Here is a 22,308-nt window from a genome sequence, read left to right as displayed (position 1 = left end):
AACTTTTCTTCATTCGGAGGAGTGTGGAATTCTGTACCCGAGAGAGAGGTTGTTGCTGAGTCACGCACGGAATGCAATCAGGGCTGCGGACAATAAGTTGGTGGATTCTAAGAGAATGAAGTGAGTTGGGTTCAGGGTAGGAAAGTGGAGTAGAGGCAAAATGAATTACAGTCAGTTCTTCCTATGTCATATCTTCCTATATCCCGCATTCTAGAAAAATTGCGCTTTCAAAACAGCACTTAAAGTGTTGGTGTTGAAATCGCGTTACAGCCAACATTTGTTTTAAAAGTTTGTGCTTTAGAAACAGCATCCCCAATTTGTCAAACACATTAAAACGAATTTGCGTTGAGGAAACGTCGTTATAACAGAATGACCTGTACAGAGATTCCAGGGGTGGCATCACCAACCACTATACCCATTCACATTACCTTCTGCCCCTATTAATTGCCGAAAACCCAAATTGGGTACATGTGGCCTGCGACCAACACTGCCCTCGTATTAACATATAAATGAAAAAACAGGCCATTTGATCCCTCAAGCCTGCTCTATCATTCAGTAAACTCATATATGATCAGATGGTGGCGTCCACTGTACTTCCCTGTGCCACCCTATACAACTTCTCAATCAGGGATCTGTCTGCCTCGGCCAGAGAGTTGCCCATGTGTTATGGACCAGGCCAGACCCCCTCAAAACATTTCAACAAAGAAGCCCAGACCCTAACTTTGTTAGATTTTTTTAAGCAGGTGTAAGGTGGATATTCCAGGAGGGATGCAGCTGGTCAAACCACTTAGTTTTAAACAAAACAGAATTTATTTACAAGATTACCAAATGGAACACAAACAAAAGAGAATAGAATACAGAATAACTTAACCTATCCGAAAACCCAACAGATCAACCCCATTTAATGATGCGGTTCCCAATACTTGCAACAATCCCCATAAACGCCCCTTGGCGCAAAAGGTAAAAATCAAACCCAGGGGGTCTTACGGGAGAGAAGTCAGAGAGAGGAGGATCAGCATGGATCTGCTTCTTTGGGTCTAGCAGATTTTACAACTGCATGACTGCTTTCAGTGAACAGCCAAACCAGAGAAAAGCTGAGCTGGGAGAACTGGCCACTCCCCTTTCATTGTGCAAGTGTTTTTTTTCCAAACACAAGAAAGCCTGAGGCAATATCTGTGAACTGAACTCAAACAGGCCCTTTAAGCCCTTCAACCCCAGACTTTTCGGAGTCTATGTTTTTTACGACCTCTCTGAAAAACAGGCAAAGGAACAGCTTGGTCACACATGATCGAGTCTGCATAGCTCTGGGGAAGAGATCCCCCTCAGACTAACAGCTGAGGGAATGATCTCCATATCGCCACCCTCGGATTAGTTGGGGGGGGGTGGGGATGAGCCCTTTCTATTGATCTTGAGAACAGAATTTACATTCCCCTCCAAGGGGCACTGCCCTCTCAGCACCCACCCTGTCAAAATCGCTCAGAATCTTACATTTTCTTTTATATGGAAATCAGGCTAGGACCATAGCATCAGGATAAAGTGGGAAGGAATATGTTTGATCAGCCACAGGGTGGAGTTAAAATGGACAGAAAGATAAATGTTGCTCAACTCGGTATAATGGGAGAGAACCCTCCTTGGCTGATATTGACATAATTACATAACCAAGTGTCCCAGCACTAACTGTGTGAGAGAGACATAGAGAGAGAGAGAGACAGAGAGAGAGAGAGAGAGAGAGAGAGAGAGAGAGAGAGAGAGAGAGAGAGACATAGAGAGAGAGAGAGACAGACAGACAGAGAGAGACCCAGCAGAAAGAGTGAATGTGTGAATAACAGGAACTGAATACCCCAAAACTGATCTCCCTTCTCTGATAGTTTGGCCCATTTACCTGCACATCCCCTTTAATCAACTGATCCCTTGCTCCTGATGAGGAGATGGGAGTTAAAGATCACATTGACACATAACTCTATCCTCATAGGCTGTGCTAAAATTAGATTTGTTTCTCACTGTTGAGAGTATAAGTGAATCCTTTCAGAAGATAACAGTTACCATGAAATGACAAAGGGAGAGACTTTTGCTTCAAGGAAAACAAAGCCAATTCCTGCAAACTCCGTCCAATACTAACCTTTTCCACTGAGATTTCCATACAACTGGCTTCTTGTTTTTAGAGAGACAATACAGAAGAAAGGACAACCTCTGACCTTAGCAATTACTTGTAGGAAAATGTTCAGAGTAGTGATAGTCATTCAAAAAGGAAACATGGTTACAGAGTAGGACCAGTGAAACAAAAGATGAAAAGTGAAGCCAACAAGTTCGGTGTTCTCTGTACCATCACGTCTAGGAATGGGAGTTGGTTGTCCTTTTCTTCCTCACTAGAGAGGAAGAACGGAGAATTCACCACAAAGGTTTACAGGAAAGCCACACACACAGACCAAGTCCTAAACTATGAAAGCAACCATCCCAACACACACAAACGAAGTTGCATCAGGACACTATTCAAAAGGGCCACAACACACTGCAGCACACCAGAACTACAAAAAGAGGAAGAGGAACACCTATACAAAGTATTCGCCAAAAACTGATACCCTCGCAATTTCATCAACAGATGCCTAAGGGAGAGACAACGGAACGAGGACATGCCGCAACCCAAAGGACTAGCCACACTACCATACATCAGGAGCATTTCTGAACTGACAGCCAGATTACTGCAACCACTAGGACTCATAACAGCACACAAACCAACAGCCACGCTCAGACAACAACTCACCAGAACAAAGGACCCGATACCCAACATGAGCAAAATTAATGTAGTGTACAAAATCCCATGCAAGGACTGCACAAAACACTACATCGGACAAACAGGAAGACAGTTAACGATCCGTATACACGAACACCAACTAGCCACGAAACAACACGACCAGCTATCCTTAGTAGCCACACACACAGACGACAAGCAACATGAATTCGACTGGGACAACACTACCATTATAGGGCAAGCCAAACAGAGAACAGCCAGGGAATTCCTAGAGGCATGGCACTCATCCACAGACTCTATCAACAAACACATCGACCTGGACCCAATATACCGGCCACTACAGCGGACAGCTCGAACCGACAACCGGAAGCGGCAGAGACAGGCCACTATAAATGCCGGAGGAAACAGCACAGAAGCGCTTCACAGGAGGCTCCCAAGCACTGAGGATGTCACCTTGACAGGGGACGAAACGTTTGCAAGACAAATTCCCAGCTCGGCGAACAGAACCACAACAACGAGCTCCCGAGCTACAAATCTTCTCCCAAACTTTAAAGTCCATGTTTGCTGTGATCTGCCAGTACTGCTCACAAAACAAAGCTTTTCACTGTACTTAGGTACACGTGGCTTTAATAAATCAAATCAAAGAGTACAGAAAGTGCAGGGCGTTATTTCAAAACAATAAATTAGTAGACCGTTTTATAGATATATTAGGGTAAAAATGAAAACCAGAGAAAGAGAAGGGTGTGATTAGAATTAAAGTAGTAAACTGCTTGTGAAGCTGAAAGATAAAAGGTGAGGTTTTAAATGAATACATTGCATCAGTATTCACTCTAGAGAAGGACAATATAGGGACAGAAATCAGGGAGGGATACTCAAATAAGTCAGCATTAAGGAGGTGGTACAAGTGTTTTTAGCAAGATTAAAGTTGGATAAACCCTCAGGCCTTGGATGAGGTATATCCCAGACGGCTGTGGGAGACAAGGCAAGAGATTGCAGGGGCTCTGATATTAACTTTCAAGTCCTCTCTGACAGTAAGAAGGGTGCCAGAGGATTGTTTAAGAAAGTTGATAGGGATAAACCAGGAAACCACACGCCAATAAGTCTAACATCACTGATAGAGAAACTATTGAACAAAATTCTGAAGGACAGAATTAATCTCCACTTACAGACGCATGGATTTGTCAAGGTTTTTCAACATGGCTATGTCAGCTGGAGATCATATCAAACAAATGTGATTGAATTTTTGAGTAGGTAACTAGTTGTACAGATGAAGGTAACTCAGTGAGTGTGGAATATATGGACTTCAATAAGGCTTTTGACAAGGCATGGCAGACTGGTTAAGAAGCTAACAGTCCGTGGTTATTGGTCCAAAATTGCCTTAGGAAGCAAAGGGTGATGGTCAAAGGGCGTTGGTCAAAGGGTGTTTTATAACTGCTAAGCCTGTGCCCAGTGGGATACCACTGGGTTCAATGCTGAGTTCCATACCGTTTGTTGTGTACATCAACAATCCAGACAAAACTGGAGGAGGTTATATCATTGAGCTCATAGGTTGCATGAAAGTTGATGGCGTGGCAAAGGAAGACATCAGAGCTATGGCATGGCGTCGCTGGGAAGTGAAACCTAACCCTGAAAAATGACTGGCAACGTATTTTGAGAAGGAGGGGACATGAAAAGTCATTAGTTGGTAGGATTAGGGAAAACCCAAAGGCTTTCTATAGGTATGTCAGGAATAAAAGAATGACTAGGGTAGGAATAGGTCCAGTCAAGGATAGTAGTGGGAGGTTGCGTGTGGAGGCTGAAGAGATTGGGGAGACACTGAATGAATACTTTTCATCAGTATTCACTCAGGAACAGGACATTTTTGCCGATGTGAATACTGAGTCACAATTAATTAGAATGGACGGCTTTGAGGTATGTAGGGAAGACATGTTGGAAATTCTGGAATGGGTGAAAATAGATAAGTCCCCTGGGCCTGATGGCATTTATCCTAGGATTCTCTGGGAAGCAAGGGAGGAGATTGCAGAGCCATTGGCCTTGATTTTTATGTCCTCGTTGTCTACAGGAATAGTGCCAGAAGATTGGAGGATAGCAAATGTAGTTCCCTTGTTCAAGAAGGGGAGTAGGGATAACCCTAGTAACTATAGGCCGGTGAGTCTCACTTCTGTTGTGGGCAAAGTCTTAGAGAGAATTGTAAGGGATAGGATTTATGAACATCTGGATAGGAATAATGCGATCAAGGATAGTCAGCATGGTTTGTGAAGGGCAGATCGTGCCTCACAAACCTTATTGAATTCTTTGAGAAGGTGATTAAGGAGGTGGACGAGGGTAAAGTGGTAGATGTGGTGTATATGGATTTTAGTAGGGCATTTGATAAGGTTCCCCATGGTAGGCTACTGCAAAAAATACGGAGGTATGGCATTGAGGGTGAGTTGGAGGTTTGGATTAGGAATTGGCTGGCTGGAAGAAGACAGAGGGTAGTAGTTGATGGTAAAGGTTCATCTTGGAGTGCAGTTACTAGCGTTCCGCAAGGATCTGTTTTGGGACCATTGCTGTTTGTCATTTTTATAAATGACCTGGAGGAGGGGCTAGAAGGTTGGGTGAGCAAGTTTGCGGATGATACGAAAGTCAGTGGAGTTGTTGACAGTGAGGAAGGATGTGTCAGGTTACAGCGGGATATAGATAAGCTGCAGAGATGGGCAGAAAGGTGGCAAAAGGAGTTCAATGTGGGTAAGTGTGAGGTGATTCACTTTGGTATGAGTAACAAAAAGATGGGGTACTGGGCTAATGGTTGGATACTTGGTAGTGTGGATGAGCAGAGGGATCTTGGTATCCATGTACACAGATCTCTGAAAGTTGCCACCCAGGTAAATAGTGCGGTGAAGAAGGCATATGGCGTACTGGCTTTTATTGGTAGAGGAATTGAGTTCCGGAGTCCTGAGGTCATGTTGCAGTTGTATAAGACTCTGGTGCGGCCACATCTGGAGTATTGCGTGCAGTTTTGGTCGCCATACTATAGGAAGGATGTGGAGGCACTGGAAGGGGTGAAGTGGAGGTTTACCAGGATGTTGCCTGGTATGGTAGGAAAATCCTATGAGGAAAGGCTGAGGCACTTGGGGCTGTTTTCATTGGAGAAAAGAAGGTTTAGGGGTGACTTGATAGAGGTGTACAAGATGATTAGGGGTTTAGATAGGGTTGACCATGAGAACCTTTCTCCACGTATGGAGTCAGCTATTACGAGGGGGCATAGCTTTAAATTAAGGGGTGGTAGGTATAGGACAGATGTTAGGGGTAGATTCTTTACTCAGCGAGTCGTGAGTTCATGGAATGCCCTGCCAGTAGCAGTGGTGGACTCTCCCTCTTTATGGGCATTTAAACGGGCATTGGATAGGCATATGGAGGATAGTGGGCTAGTGTAGGTTAGGTGGGCTTGGATCGGCGCAACATCGAGGGCCAAAGGGCCTGTACTGCGCTGTATTTTTCTATGTTCTAAGTCTAACAATGCAAGGGAGTACACTACGAAGGGTAGGATCCTATAATCAGATAGGCCTCAATGTGCATGCCCATAGATCCTTAACGGCAACAGGACAAGTAGAAAAAGTTAATTTAGAAAGCATACAGGATATTTAGTATTGAATCCCTACAGCAGGCCATTTGGCCCATCACATTCACACCAACCCTCTGAAGAGCATTCCACCTAGACCTGTCCCATCTCCTGGTTCCGCATTTTCCATGGCTAATCCAACCTAGCCTGCACGTCCCTACGAGCAACTTCCCATGGTCAATCCACCTAACCTGTACATCACTGAGTTGTGGGAGGAAACCCATGAAGACACAGGGAGAATGTGTGAACGCCACAGAGAAGTCACCAGAAGCTGGAATCGAACCTGGGTCCCGAGCACTGTGAGACAGCAGTGCTAACCACTGAGCCACCATGCTACCTATGTGTACCTTTATTAGTCAGACACGAAATACGAGAATAAGGAGCTGTACGTAGCATTAGTTCAGCCACTGCTGGAGTACTGCGTGTAGACCTGGTCAGCACACTATGGGAGGGGTGTGATTGCACTAGACGGAGATTCACCAGGATGTTGTCTGGGCTGGAGAGATTCAGCTATGAAGAGAGACCAGAGAGGCTGCGCTTAGAGCACAGAATGCTGAAGGAATATCTGACTGAGGAGTACAAACTTTGGGGCGGCATGGTACCTCAAGTGGTTAGCACTGCTGCCTCACAGCACCAGGGACCGGGTTCGATTCCAGCCTCGGGCAACTGTCTCTGTGGAGTTTGCATATTCTCTCCCTAGCTGCGTGGGTCTCCTCCGGGTTCTCCGGTCTCCTGCCACAGTTCAAAAATATACCAGTTAGGTGAATTGGCCATGCTAAATTGCTCATAGTGTCCAGGATCCTGAAGGTTACGTGCATTAGTCAGGGGTAATTATAGGATAAATAGGGTAGGGGAATGGGTCTGGATGGGTTATTCTTCGGAGGGTCAGTGTGGACTTGTCGGGCCGAAGGGCCTGTTTCCACACTGTAGGGACTCTGTTCTATTCTCTGGTAGATAGGGAAAAATGTTTCCCCTGATAGAGGAGTGAACATTTTAATGCAAGAAGGGAGAGGTTTGGAGGGGATTTTAGAAAACTTCTTTCAGCCAGAGGGTGGTGGGGTATCTGGAATTCACTGCCTGGATGAGTGATAGAGGCAGGGACTATTAGAACATTTAAGTAGTACACCATAGGACACAAGGCCACGGGCCAGGTGATGGAAAATTTGATGACCATCATGACATGACAGACTGAGGGCCTTTCGGTATGATATAAAACTCCACGGCTCTTCCAACAGCAAACAAGCCCAATGCCCACCGGCAACAGTCAAGACAAGAAAGGGAAAATGCAGGGTTGTGTCAGGATTAAATCCTCTCTCCTCAAGGAGAACGTGGGATGGCAGGGAGATGGTTTACTTGTTGTGTCAATATGGGGAACCAATGTAGAACTGAACAAGATGAGCCAGTATGAGGGTCCTGGGACTAAATTAAAATGAACGACAAAAGGTAATAATGCCTGCATTATTACCTGAACCATGACCAAATTAGCATGGAATAAATAAGCTTCGAGAGTTGAATTAAATGACTCAGAGACTAGTGGGCGGCACGGTGGCACAGTGGTTAGCACTGCTGCCTCACAGCGCCTGAGACCCGGGTTCAATTCCCGCCTCAGGCGACTGACTGTGTGGAGTTTGCACGTTCTCCCCGTGTCTGCGTGGGTTTCCTCCGGGTGCTCCGGTTTCCTCCCACAGTCCAAAAAGATGTGCAGGTCAGGTGAATTGGCCATGCTAAATTGCCCATAGTGTTAGGTAAGGGGTAGATGTTGGGGTAGGGGTAGGGGTATGGGTGGGTTACGCTTCGGCGGGGCGGTGTGGACTTGTTGGGCTGAAGGGCCTGTTTCCATACTGTAAGTAATCTAATCTAATCTAAATGGGTTTTGATTCATAGGGCGCTGACACTAGCACTGGGCAGAACGGGAGCTATATTGTTGGGATGATCTTCACCTGAACTACAGTGGGACCCATGACACAATGAATCATGTAACAGTGGGCTTTAAACTAAACAGTAGGAGAGGATTCATATGAGGGGAGATTTGGAAAGTTAGTGTGGAAGAACAGGCAGTGTGTAATGTGATGGCATGAGGGATGATAATCAAAGTGTGACAGGAAGAATGAACTGAAGGCTTTTTATCTTAATAGGGATGCAACACTCATATGATGGATGAATTGACAGTGGAAACAGAAGTAAATGAGAATTATATGATAGCCATTTCTGAGCCGTGGTTGCAAAGTGGTCACAGTCAGGACGTGAATATCTGATTGACAGGGGAATTAAAGGCAGGCAACAAAGTGAGGCCATACGGAGGTCAGCATGATCTTACTGAATGACAAAGCAGGCTTAGTAAGAGCAGGAACAGTCCACTCGGTCTATTTTCATGTTCTTACAATCTTATGATTAGTTCCTCCTGGCACAAAAGAGTATTGAACCTTCTTCACTGAACTCGGGGTGGGAGAAAGGGATTGTTAATTGGTGTGTTTGTTGCATCTCATGAGGTACAGGGGAGGCGAAGCATACTTCCCCTTCCAACTTGACGATGAGCAGAACCAAAATTACCTGTAGAAAACACAGTCTCCAAATCTAGGATAACTCCGTCTTACAGACCCTCTTACTCTCCACATGCAAGGATGTGGGATTAAATCTCACCAGGAGGGAGGGAGGGAGGGAGGGAGGGAGGGTGTGTGTGTGTGAGACAGACAGAGACAGAGAGAGACAGAGAGAGAGAGAGAGAGAGAGAGAGAGAGAGAGAGAGAGAGAGAGAGAGAGAGAGAGACAGAGAGAGAGAGAGAGGCTAATAAATACAAATCAAGGTCAACTTTCCCAATTACTAACTCTCTCTCTCTGTACCAGTCCTCTCAAATCTCTCTATCTCCTATCATCTCTCTCACCACCACTGATACCTCCTTCTATCTATCTCCCTCCACTATCGGATACCACCTTCTCTTTCATCTCTCCAACACAAATAATTAACGAGCTCGTCTACTTTGCTGGGCTCATTCATCATCGTTCTGCCACTGACATCTCTTTTTTCCTGTCTGCCTGGGGAATAAGATGACATCCTGCGAGACTGGGGACAAGATAACATGACAAAGGCTTACAAAGGAAAGATAGTACAAAGCCATGTCTGCAACTGAATGAAGGCCCTTTGAATTTACACGTGTGTGCATACATATGTGCATGCGTGTGTGTACGTGTGTGTGTGTGTGTGTGTGAGAGTCAGAGAGAGTGTACGTGTGCACGTATCTGACAGAGTGCGTGTATGTTTGAGTGTGAGAGTGTGTGTTTGTGTGTGTGAGAGTGTGTGTTTGTGTGCGAGAGAGGGAGTGTATATGTTTGAGAAAGGGAGAGTGTATGTGTGTTTGTGTGCGAGTATCTGTGTTTCTGTGAGAGAGAGAGACTGTGCGTAAGCATTCACTTGCATGTGTGGGTTAAAAGAGGAAGAAATTAAGTTTAGAAAGTGATTATATGACCCTTTTCTTGATTCTCCTCAGTGCAGGATGCTATAGAGATGGCAGAGTCAATGGGAGAGAGGAGAGATGGAGGAGTGTTAAAAATCTCTCTCTCCTAACCAGTATATTCATCGCTGAAAATATTGTCCTTGAAATATTGACCATGTCAACAGGCTCTCCGAGCCATGTGACTCATGTCATCCAGCATCTGGTGGAATGTCCACCTTCTCACGACCTCCATATCCTCTGATGACCTTCACTCATTTGGTTTCTACACAAAACACCTCCCACTCCCTCACCAAGGTCACAAGGGTCAGGCTGTCCTTGCCTTGTCATCCAGCAGTGATTCATCAGGCTGCATGCATGAGAGAGAGAGGAGGGACTCACACATACACACACACACAGTCAGAGACAGACACACATGCACACTCAGACGGACACACAAACATACCTACACACAAAAATTACACACTGGCAGACACTACAGACACACACACAGAAAGACACACAAACATACCTATACACAAAAAATTGGCACACACAAACATACGCACTGGTAGACACAAACACACACAAACACAGAACAAGGACACATACAGACACAGACAGAGCAATGAAGAAATTGCCAGACAGCTGGCACACACAGCACAAAAAGCTGCAAAGAAAAGCTTTCACTTGTTAAAAGGGAGACCAGCTGCGGACAGCAATTACGCCAAGTTTTTTTAAAATCAGCGAGTCAGTCTTCTTGTTGGGTGTAATGTGCAGTCCACAGGCTGAAGCTGACGCAGCATGAATTATAAAACATACATAGCCACCTGCTTAACCCTTGCTGTGCTGACCACCAAGAGGCCCAGGCCTAACATATGGCCCTAAAAATAATGGGAACATGAGTAGGCCATGAGCCACTGGAGCCTGCTCCAGTGTTCAATAAAGATCAGGGCTGATCCGACTTGGCATGTGAACCACTCTCAGGTTTAGATGGCCAGAACCCTACCTCTCTCAATGGTCAAAACAATGACAGGGGATCTAATTCCCTCCTTTCCTTTCTAGAGACGTTCACTCAAATCTCCTTCACAGACACACAAATTTAACTGCAAACTCACAAATGCATTGGGAGGCACAAGGTAAAAATGGACTTGCACAGCCTAATAACAGAAACAAATGCTAGCACATTAGCTTGCTCACACAGATACGCACATACACACACTCACACCCAAACTCTCTCTAACTCACACACACACACAGCCGTGCTACAACTTCATCAATGACAAATTATGGTCATGATTCCTTACTAGGAAGGATTCGCCAGGATGTGAAGGTGCTGTGGAAAGGTCACACGAGTTTCATTTCACAAAGTGACCTCGTCAGTGGGAAACCACAAAACTCACTGCTCTGGGGTGGGTTAATGAAACTATGAGAACAGAGAAAGAGAGAGACACACACACAGACAGACAGATAGATAGATAGATAGACAGAGAGAAAGAATACAAGGACTAATCTACAATTCAAATGGTTGGATTTTTGTTCATAGCTGAATGTTGGCACAGATGTACCTGCTTTTCCCTTTCTTTGTTTTCATGACTATTTTTCTCTGTATGTATCAATGCCTGACCACTGTACATATATGTGTTGTGTGCATGTGTGATTGTGCGTGAGAGATTGTGTGATGGAATTGTGTGATGTGTGCGTGTGTATGTATGTATGTCTATGTGGGCCTGCGTGTGTCTATGTGTGCCTGCGTGTGTGCGTCTGTGTGTGTATATGTGCCTGCGTGTGTACGATTGAGTGTAAATACCTCTGTTCCATGTATGTGTATTTCTCCGTACCTCAGTGTGTTGGCCTGTGTGTGTGCCTGCATGGGGATTGGAAAGAAAATGATGAGGTTCCCTTCAAAACAAAAAGATCTGAAATCCTCTCCATAGGATACAAGGCCTCTTTGAAGTGTTTGAGCGGCATTATTTGCATATTTTATTAATTAAATAATAAATGTCCTTGCAGATGTTCGGTGACTAATTCTTCCAGGAAATGGTGTGAGTGATTTCTCACTACCTCCTGCACACACAGAAACATCAGTGTTGCCCGGTTACTTCCCTGATTTATTGATTCCTTTCTTGACCCTCTCCCAGTCTCTCTTATCCTCTCTCCCCTTCCTCTCCTCCACACCTCCTGTGGGCTCTCTTCCATCATTCGGTCTTTTCCTCCCCAACCCGCTTCCCTGTTCTTTCTCTCCCTCCCTCTCCTTCCCCCCACATTCTCTATTGCCCTTCCTTTACTCTCCTTCTCCCAAGCCCAGCTGCCTCTTTCCTCTCTCTCGCCCCCTGTGTATGAGTCAGAGTTCTTTGCCGAAACTTTGAAGGTGGGTTACTCTGACCTTGTGCCACTAACAGGAACACAGCAAGTGCTGAGCAGCCTGCAGACAGACACACTCTGCGTGCATTTACCAGACACAAACCTTGAGAGGAAAGTGAAGGACATTTGGAATTTCTTCAGAGGTTATGTGCTTGTGCTCCCCTCCTCCACAGCCCCTTCCTTCATGTTTCAAAATTAATTCTTTGTCTCGCTTAACCAGTTCACTGCTGAGGATGGACAAACTCAGGGCAGCGATGGACGGTTTAATCAGGATCTGATCTCAATTTCACCCCTCGGTTTTTAATTCCCTCCTTTCCTTTCTAAAGGCATTCACTCAAATCTCCTTCACAGACACACAAATTTAACTGCAAACTCACAAATGCATTGAGAGGCAGAGAGATAAACATGGACTTGCACAGCCTAATAAACAGAAACAAATGCTAGCACATTAGCTTGCTCACACAGATACGCACATACAAACACTCACAAACTAACACAGACTGACCAATGTGGTTGATTCTTTAATTATCTTTCTGAAATGGTCTCAAGAGCCACTCGATTCAAGGGCAATTAGGGATGAGTAACACATGCCAGGCTTCAAGCAACACCCATATTTCGTACACAAATGAAAACAAATAGACACACACACACACTCACTCACTGAACAAACTAACCAGCTCTCACCAATCCATGGAAAGGCCTCCCCTTGAATCACCATATTCTAAGTCTTTTTGGCTGAGAGACCATAATAAATGGGAAGAGGGGGAGGCCATTCAGCCCTTCGAGTCGGCTCAATAGGATCACGGCTGATCAGACACACAGACAAATGGATAAATTCACACGCATTGAGGAATATTTAAACATACCCCACACATAGACATAGGTATATACATGCAGAGAAAAATAGGCTTAAACACACAAACAAGTCCAAAATAAACCATTTCACGGTATTCCATTCATGGGGTTCATTTTGAAATTTCCTCTGGAACTCCTCTCACAGGTCAGTGACTGACAGAACCTGGCCCTGGCCCTGACCCTTCACTGTCACTGACCCATTCTCCACCTGACCCTCTACCACTGGAAGTGTGCGGTGCTGGAAAAACACAGCCGGTCAGGCAGCATCCGAGGAGCAGGAGAGTCGACGTTTTGGGCAGAAGCCCTTCATCAGGAATGTGATGACAAGTTTTTATCACTTACGAATATAGAAATTTATCAATAAACTGTATTTTAAACACACGGCGTATCATGTTTTAAGTTTTGTTCCCTCATGATAAGGATTGTACAAGACCTAACCACAATTCGTAGGAGCTGCAGAGCTGGAATCTATACTGAAAATAACCAATACTGGAGATCACAGCAGGTCAGACAGCATCCATGGAGAGACAGCTAGCTAATGCTTCGAGTCTAGACCATCAGAGCCACAATTCTTGTATTGGGGAAATAAAATTTGCTTAAAGAAGTTATGCTTTACAGAATCGCAAGCCCACACATAGACAGAGGAGGGGACAGTATGAGACCTAGGTAATGTTCTGAGGACCCAGGTTCGAATCCTGCCTTGGCAGGTGGTGGAATTTGAATTCAATAAAAATCTGGAATTAAGAGTCTAAAGATGAGCATGAAACTGTTGTTGATTGTTGGAAAAACCCATCTGGTTCACCAATGCCCTTTATGGGAGGAACCTGCCCTCCTTACTTGGTCTAGTCTACATGGTGGTTCCAGATGCACACCGAAAGGGATTCTATGATTCTTCTATGAAGGTTGACTAGACCTCAGTGAGGGATGAGCAATAAATGCTGGCCGAGCCAACGAAAGCCACAACCATGGGTGAATAAAATCAAATACATGTACCAGTACCCAAACCCCAACACATGCACAGAAAGAACAGACTTGCATTTCTGTGGCACCTCTTTGCGATCTCAGATGTTCCAAATCAGCTTACAGCCAAAGAAGTATGTTTCTTATCATACATAGAAGATAGTAGTCAATTTGCGCACAAATGTTCCAGAACGATGTTCCTGTGCTGGCTTTTCCTGTTCTGCTTTCTCACAGGTTAGGAAATTGTGATCTCAACTCTAATTAATTTTTCCTTTCTTCTTAACAAAAATCCATTCATGGGATGTGGATGTCACTGGGTGGCCCATCACTTATTGCCTGTCCCTAGTTGCCCTGGAGAAGGTGAGGTAAGCTGCCTTCTTGAACCGCTGCAGTTGGACACACAATGCCCTTAGGGAGGGCTATGTTTGCAGCTTTCATTTGGGGTGCCTTAGTCAATGCCCGTCTATTTTCATTCCTCTTCTCCTTTCAATCAGCAATGATTTCATGGTCATCATTACACACAAGATATTCGGAACTCTTTTCCACTAACAGCAGTGGACACTAGATCAGTTGACCTTTACTTTCTCAAACTAAAGTTATTATGGAAAATGGGCCAAAGGGAGGTTTATGGAGTTAGGCCACAAATCAGCCACGATCGCAATGAATGTCATGGGGCTAAATGGCCTTCTTCTGTTCCTAATAGACTGTTATTCCAGATTTTTAATGAATTCAAATTTGAATTCTCAGGTGACTGCTGCTCCTCAACACCTAGGTGATTCCCTAACAATCTATAGCCACTCAAAACTTGGTATCAGCAATTGATTTTATTATGTTCTTCATTGCCCCTCACTTTGAGCTATTCAACCTTGGTAATATTCTGCCCTTGTTGAACAAGACCTTGCACAGTGGGTCCTGAAGCCAACACCAGGGAGATGTAACGCCTCACTGGGGCCAGGGGAAACCTCCTTGTCCCATTCTGTCACACAACAGCCTCTCCATTCAGTGCAAGTATACACCCGGCTCAGATTCATCAATTCATTTTCATATCACTTCCAATATCAGACCTCAGTCCCTGTAGGAAGGTTGCAGCAAGCAATCTGATGATCCCTTTAGCCCGAAGAACAATGTCTAAGTCCTTCCTGAAAACATTCAATGCTTTGGCCTCAGTGGCTTTCTGTGGCAGAGAATTCGCCCACTGCTTGGGCCAAGGAATATCTCCTCATCTTAGTCCTATGTGTCCTAACCCATATCCTTAAACTGTGACCCCGAGTCATTGGGAACATCCTTCCTGCATCTACCCTATCTAGTCCTGTTAGAATTTGATAGGTTTCAATGTAGTCTCCCCCACCATATCTACTAATGCGAGTGAATTCAGTCCTAATTGATCCAGTCTCCCTTGGAATCAGTGTTATTCTAATAGCGCTCACCTTTAACTGTTCGTAATGTTATGACTCTGCCTGACAGTTGATCCTCTGTGTATCCGTGAATTGCACACACAATCATTTGCTTTACTGTACGATCGCTTATAAACGTGTTTTTCGGTAGACTGTCCCATGGAGTTTATCAATTCTACACGAGCGATTGATTATTAGACCATTGTCAATAGTAAGACACATATCACCCCCAGCCTTTGGGAGGGTGGTTCCTGTGGGGCGTCACTTGTCATTGAGACATTTGACGGTGTACAAGTGACTGGCAGTGCCCAGCTGTGGCACCCAAAGTACAAACAAGATACTGAGCCAGTTTGGAATTAAAGGCAGAGATTAATTTCCCTGAGAGTGGGCGTCATGGTAGGAAGAGGAAGCAGAATACCTTCTGCAGTACCTCCTGAGCAATCTGCCCTGACCTTCATTAATAAGTAAACACGCTTGACCTGACGGTAAACTTTCCCGCACTAACTACAGGTAGCTCTTAAATTACACGCCGACCCAGAGTCTGACAGGATTCCCGACTCGACTGAGCGGACAAACAGCGTCTGATCAACAAAGAGATTAGATGACTGAGGAATTGGGTTAGACAGGAAGGGGGATTAGGCTACATCGGCTGGGCAGAGAGATTGTTGGCTGACTCAGAGCAGAGACGGGACTGGTATTGCAATGTACAATCTCGTCACCAGAATTTCAGTGAAGCACTCCATGCCATGCTTGCATGACCATCAACAATAAATTGCATTTATGTAGCAGCTTTAATACAGCAAGGTATACCAAGGCACAGAATTAGACACCCACCTACACAAAAAAAAGGTGCGAGGAGACAGTTGACTATTAAAAAGTACAATACTTAATCAGGGGCACAGAACAGAGAGAAAGCGACAGAGTCAAGACAGAGAATGTAAGAACTAGTAGACAATTCAGCCCCTTGTGTCTGTTCTGTTATTTAATACGATCATGGCTGATCTCATTTCAGCTCAACTCTACTTTCCTGCCTGCTCTCCATTACTCTTCAACCTATTACTAATTAAAAATCTATCGCCTCCTTAAATTAACCCAGTGTCCCACCAGCCACCATACACTGGAGGAGTGTATTCCACAGATTCACGACCCTTTGAGAGAAGTAATTCCTCCCCATCTCGGTTTTAAACCTGCCAGGTTAGATTCCCTACAGTGTGGAAACAGGCCCTTCGGCCCAACCAGTCCACACCGACCCTCTGAAGAGTAATCCACCCAGACCCATTTCCCTTTGACCGATGCACACCTAACACTACGGACAATTTAGCATGGCCAATTCACCTGACCTGCACATCTTTGGACTGTGGGAGGAAACCAGAGCACTTGGAGGAAACTCACACAGACACAGGGAGAATGTGCAAACTCCACACAGACAGTCCAAGGCTGGATTCAAACCTGGGACCCTGGTGTTATGAGGCAGCAGTGCTAACCACTGAGCCACATGTAGGTACTGCATTTTGGGAAAGCAAATCTTAGCAGGACTTATACACTTAAATGGTAAGGTCCTAGGGAGTGTTGCTGAACAAGAGACCTTGGAGTGCAGATTCATAGCTTCTTGAAAGTGGAGTTGCAGGTAGATAGGATAGTGAAGGCGGCATTTGGTATGCTTTCCTTTATTGGTCAGAATATTGAGTACAGGAGTTGCGAAGTCATGTTGCGGCTGTACAGGACATTGGTTAGGCCACTGTTGGAATATTGCATGCAATTCTGGTCTCCTTCCTATCGGAAAGATGTTGTGAAACTTGAAAGGGTTCAGAAAAGATTTACAAGGATGTTGCCAGGGTTGGAGGATTTGAGCTATAGGGAGAGGCTGAACAGGCTGGGGCTGTTTCCCTGGAGCGTTGGAGGCCGAGGGATGACCTTATAGAGGTTTACAAAATCATGAGGGGCATGGATGGGGTAAATAGGCAAAGTCTTTTCCCTGAGGTTGGGGAGTCCAGAACTAGAGGGCATAGGTTTAGGGTGAGAGGGGAAAGATATAAAAGAGACCTAAAGGGCAACTTTTTCACACAGAGGGTGGTACAGGTATGGAATAAGCTGCCAGAGGAGGTGGTACAGCCTGGTACAATTGCAACATTTAAAAGGTATTTGGATGTGTATATGAATAGGAAGGGTTTGGGGGGATATGGGCCGGGTGCTGGCAGATGGGACTAGATTGGGTTGGGATATCTGGCCGGCATGGACAGGTTGGACCGAAGGGTCTGTTTCCATGCTGTACATCTCTACGACTCTATGACCTCTCGTTCCAGATTGCCTCACAAGGGGACAGCTTCTCCACATCTGAAACCAGAGACAGAAATCACTAATTTTTTCAGTCTAAGAGCGGTCAAGTGTTATTTGCTTTCAACCCTTCCAGCACAGAAACCTGAACGTTGTTTTAACAAGCATGTTGTTGTGGTAAACTTGATGGCTTTGCATATTCCAACGGAAGGAATTAATCCAAAGACTGAGCAGAAAACTGCCAGAAGAATGGTGTTTTGAGCTGTTCAAAATTTCACTCTAAGTGTGACACAAGAAATTTGTACACATATCCAGGTTTTTCATTTGATAGAAAAATGCTTTAATCTAAAACAGATAATAAGTGGTTAGATGATATTCACGTATTTATATAGGTGAAAGAAGAATGACAAGTGGATGGAGATATGGAGACGAATACTTCCAATAGATTCACTGTGCTATTCTGTGAAGTAACTGGTGACTAATACCTTACATAATGCAGTTCAAGGACAACCAGAACAACTATCGCCTCCCTCTGGCAGTAAGCTGGCCCCTACAGCAGCAATATCTTACTAACAGCAAGACTATTCCCCTGAACTCTACACCCACTCTACCACTTGTCTGACGGAAAGGAAAACAAGGGATCTCAGGAGCGTGGTGACAGAAACGCAAGTATGTGCTTCATCAGCTGAGCTGAGCCTGAGTCAGCAAGCAACACCTTCAAATCGCACTCCGCATCCCAGGGTCAAAGTGGTGCAGTGGGTAGTGTCCCTACCTCTGAGCCACAAGGCTCATGCCCACCTACCCCAGGTGCAATAATATCTCTGAGCAAGCTGATTAAAAATGCCCAAAACATGGATGTCTCAGAATCATACAGGTCCGTCGATTCTGTACTGCCAAAATTGCGCTAATCCTGCACCAGTCCCACTCGTCAGCACTTGGCCCTTCACCTTGAATGTTATGACATTTCAAGTGTTCATCAAAAGGTTGGGAGGCTTCCTGCCTTAAACAGCCCCATACGCAGAACATTCCAGGCCCCCACCATCGTCTGGGTGAGGAACATTTCTTCAAATCCCCTCGAGACCTCCTGCCTTCCACATTAAGTGTGCCCCCTTGATTTTTTTTTTAAATAGTTAACCTATTTCTTACTAATCTACCTATTCAGAAATGTGACTACACACCTCGTGGGACTTGAACCTGGCAAAGCCTTTGACAAGGTCCCACATGGAAACCTGATTAAAGAAGGTGAAAGCACAAGCTGTTTGTGTGACTGGTGGCCTGTGCCTGGTGGTGTACCACAGGGATCAATGCAAGGATTGTGTACCATAGGGATCAATGCAGGGATTGTGTACCACAGGGTTCCCATTCTAAAAGATGAAAAATTTGACAGCAATGGAGGCTTGTTCAACATATCACTTCAGTTGCGTGACACTGTGTTCTTTTGCTATAAATTCTGTGTCTGATGAACCTGCTCCACAACTACCTGATGAAGGAGCAGCATTCAGAAAGTTACTGCTTCCAAATAAACCTGGTGGACTATAACTTGGTGTTGTGAGATTTTTAAACTTTGGCCACCCTAGTTGAACACTGGCACCTCCTCATCGTTGTATGTAGATAAACAGTAATGTGTACTTACTGTCACCTGAAGTATAACAAGACAGTCTTGGGTAATTAATGTGGAAAGAAACTAGCTATTAAGTACTATGGAATAAATATACAGGATTGAGCCAATTCTGTCAAAGCCTTAATATGAGCAACCTTGTATCAGTGACTCAGAATAAGTACCAATAAGGAGGATTGGTAGCTGTGAATCCACACAAAGGATCTCAGATGATTCCAGGGAACACAATCACAGCATACCTCAAGTTCCTGGTACAGCTTTCACCGCAGTTCGATCCCACATTGATCCAACCCTCCCAGAGACATGGTCCACCATGTTTCACTTGACAGCAGCCAAGCAAACACAGGAAGGATGTTCCCAATGACAGGGGAAATCCAGAACCTGGGGTTGCAGGGGCGGGAGATGGGTAGACGAATAAGGACTGAAACGAAGAGAAAGGTCATCACCCAGAGTGTGGCGAGCACGCGGAATTCTCGGCCACAGAAAGCGGTCCGTGAGGCTGGAACATTGAATACTTGCGAGAAGAAGGGATGCAGTTCGGAGGTAAAAAGGTCATAGGGCATGGCAAGAAACCTGGAGCACGGGATTGAGTTGGATGATCTTGTTGAATGGTGGAGCAGGCTCGAAGGGCCGAATGGCCTCCTCCTGCTTTCTATGGACCAATCTAAAATCAACTTTTACAAATTAAACCAATTCTATTTTCTTAAACTTTACCCTCTCACTTCTTGTTATTTTTAGGTTTTAGGTTTTTAATATATATTTGAAAGATTCAGATGATACTGCACATGCTCCAGGATGTCAGTCAGTGCGGTCATTCAAAGATCAGGTCAGTAACTACAAAAGGGCGTTAGTTGTTGGGATTTGGCAGGAGTTGGGCTTATAGACAATGGAGATGGAAATTAGTTCCAGTTTACGGAAGATGGGAGGCCAGTCAAGAGAGGCTTTGAAGGTTGTGACCTTGCCATGATGTTTTAACTCTTGGCCTTCACGCCTTGACACACACTGTGCGGTACAAACTAACCAAAACAAAAAGGATATCTTGTATTAAAGGAGACACATACAGTCTGACTGCGATGGCCTTCATCCTGAATGTTTCGATGTACAAGAGAGACATTGCTCCTTCAGCAAGGTCCAAAATCTCCGGGCGGTCAGCTCATCGCAGCTGGGTCTTCTCAGATTTCGGGTTTCTGTCATTGGCCCTGGACTTGGGAGTGAAGGAAGGATATCAGCCAGATCTCCGACAACTATTTACAACCTGGTGACCTCTTTACACCCAGTCCCCACGAGATGTACACAGCAGCTTGAGTCAGAAGGCTTCAAGCCTCAATACAGTAACTCAAACAGATGCATCTGAGCAGGCGCTTCAGTGGAGTGCTGAAGGAGTGCTACACTGTCAGAGGCACCATCATTTGGGTAAATTGCTGCAATAGTGCTGTCTGTCCGGCTGGTTGTAATGTCCACAGAGTTATTTGAAGAACAATGAGGAAGGTCACGTGGTGTCCAGGCTCAGAATTCCTCCCTTACATAACCCCGTTAAAACCAGGTCATCTGGCCATTTTGTTTTGTTCATTCATGGGATTTGGGTGTCGCTGGAAAGGCCAGTATTTACTGCTCATCCCTAATTGCCCAGAGGGCAGTTAAAGGTTAACCACATTGCTGGGGTTTGGAGTCACGTGCGCTTCAGACCGGTTAAGGATGGCACTTCCCTTCCCTCAAGGGCATTTTATTTTTCTCACAATTGACACTAGATTCCCATTTTCAATTTTTTAAAAATTGAATTTAAATCTCACCATCTGCCATGAGAACCAAGCTCCTCAGAATATCAGAGAAACAGAAACTGCTGGAGAAACTCAGCAGGTCTGGTAGCATCTGTGGAGAGAGAAACAGAGTTGACGTTTTGAGTCGAGTGAGTCTTCATGACGACACGGACGGTGGTGAGGAGTCACCAGACCTGAGCCATTAACTCTGCTCTCTTCCCATAAATCCTGTCAGACCTGCTGAGTTTCTCCAGTAAGCTTCGTTGTTGTTTCAGGAGTTCTTTGTTTTATTCCGCAGAACATTACCGGATCTCCTGATTATTAGTCTAGTCATAACACCACTAGGTTACTGCTTCCCCCTTATTGCCGGTTGGTGACTGTATTTTTACTGATTATCAAGTGCTTCGGGAGCACCCTGAGGAAGCAAACAGGCGGCACATAAATGCAGCACCTCCTCCTGTTACGATCTATACCAGCCCACCCTGAGGGACGCAGTGTTCTCGAGACCTAATGGAAGGTACAAGTGAAGAAGATTGAGAACATGAGTGATACATACTGAGACAGAGCGGGCAAGAGGCGTAAGCAGACCATAAGCATAGGAGATGGCGCGGCAAAGCATGGGTGAGTCTGAGCTGGTATGGCAGTGCCTGTGCCAATGCACAAGATTTGGACTGCCAGTGTGCCGGAGATCAGAAACTGAGGAATGCGGAGAGTCTGGAGGGCGGGACAGCTGGAGAAGTTATACGGGGATTCAGGTTTAGATGGCAGTGATTTGGACGAGAATTTGGGTGTACTTGATAAATAAGAAAGAGAATTTTCAAACATTGACAGAGAGGGACAAAACAGCTGATCAACGGTTAAGAAATGATTAATTAAAGCCAAAAGAATTTATGTAACAACCAAGAAAATGAAGTAGTTAGCGCACTTATCAAAAATCCATGAACTACAATCTATAGTAACTAGGTCCAGTGCTGAGGTTAACCTATTTTTGCACAGTCCCTGGACTTTGTCTCATTCTAGCTCAATCTCAGTCCCCTTGAGAAATCTGGGAAGTTCTTGTACCTTCAGATCAAATCTACTTACAATAACACACTGATCTGTTCCTTGGAAAGTACAAAGGCTACTTTAAATATCCAGTAATGTGCAGATATGGGGACAATGAAGTTTTTCTTTAAGTGTAGTGGGTGCAAGGCCAGGAATCACACTACTGCTGAGAGAAAGCCCGAGGGACAGAGAGGTCAAAGTGTCGAGGTCACTGCGGCAGCAAAATGGTCCTTGGCTTGTCAAAGTCATGCCTCGTTCAATAAC

General features: G+C 45.0%; 1 protein-coding gene across 3 annotated transcripts in view; it reads right to left on the bottom strand.

Annotated features, from left to right (window-relative positions):
• The window catches only part of nrip1a (nuclear receptor interacting protein 1a), a 113,477-nt gene that overhangs the window by 67,344 nt on the left and 23,825 nt on the right, over positions 1-22,308 (bottom strand). The window contains exon 1 of one of the 3 annotated variants that reach the window (XM_072585765.1): positions 6,953-6,975. The exons of the other annotated variants lie outside the window; for them this stretch is intronic. The gene's annotated coding sequence lies outside the window, so the exon portion shown is untranslated. Of the gene's footprint in view, positions 1-6,952; positions 6,976-22,308 lie in introns of those variants that run through there. 3 annotated transcript variants of the gene reach the window in all.

The sequence above is a fragment of the Chiloscyllium punctatum genome, chromosome 15 (genome assembly GCF_047496795.1).
Source record: "Chiloscyllium punctatum isolate Juve2018m chromosome 15, sChiPun1.3, whole genome shotgun sequence".
NCBI classification, from domain to species: Eukaryota; Metazoa; Chordata; class Chondrichthyes; order Orectolobiformes; family Hemiscylliidae; genus Chiloscyllium; species Chiloscyllium punctatum.
The sequence above is the reverse complement of the archived record's forward strand: the minus strand, read 5'-3'. Positions and strand labels throughout refer to the sequence as shown.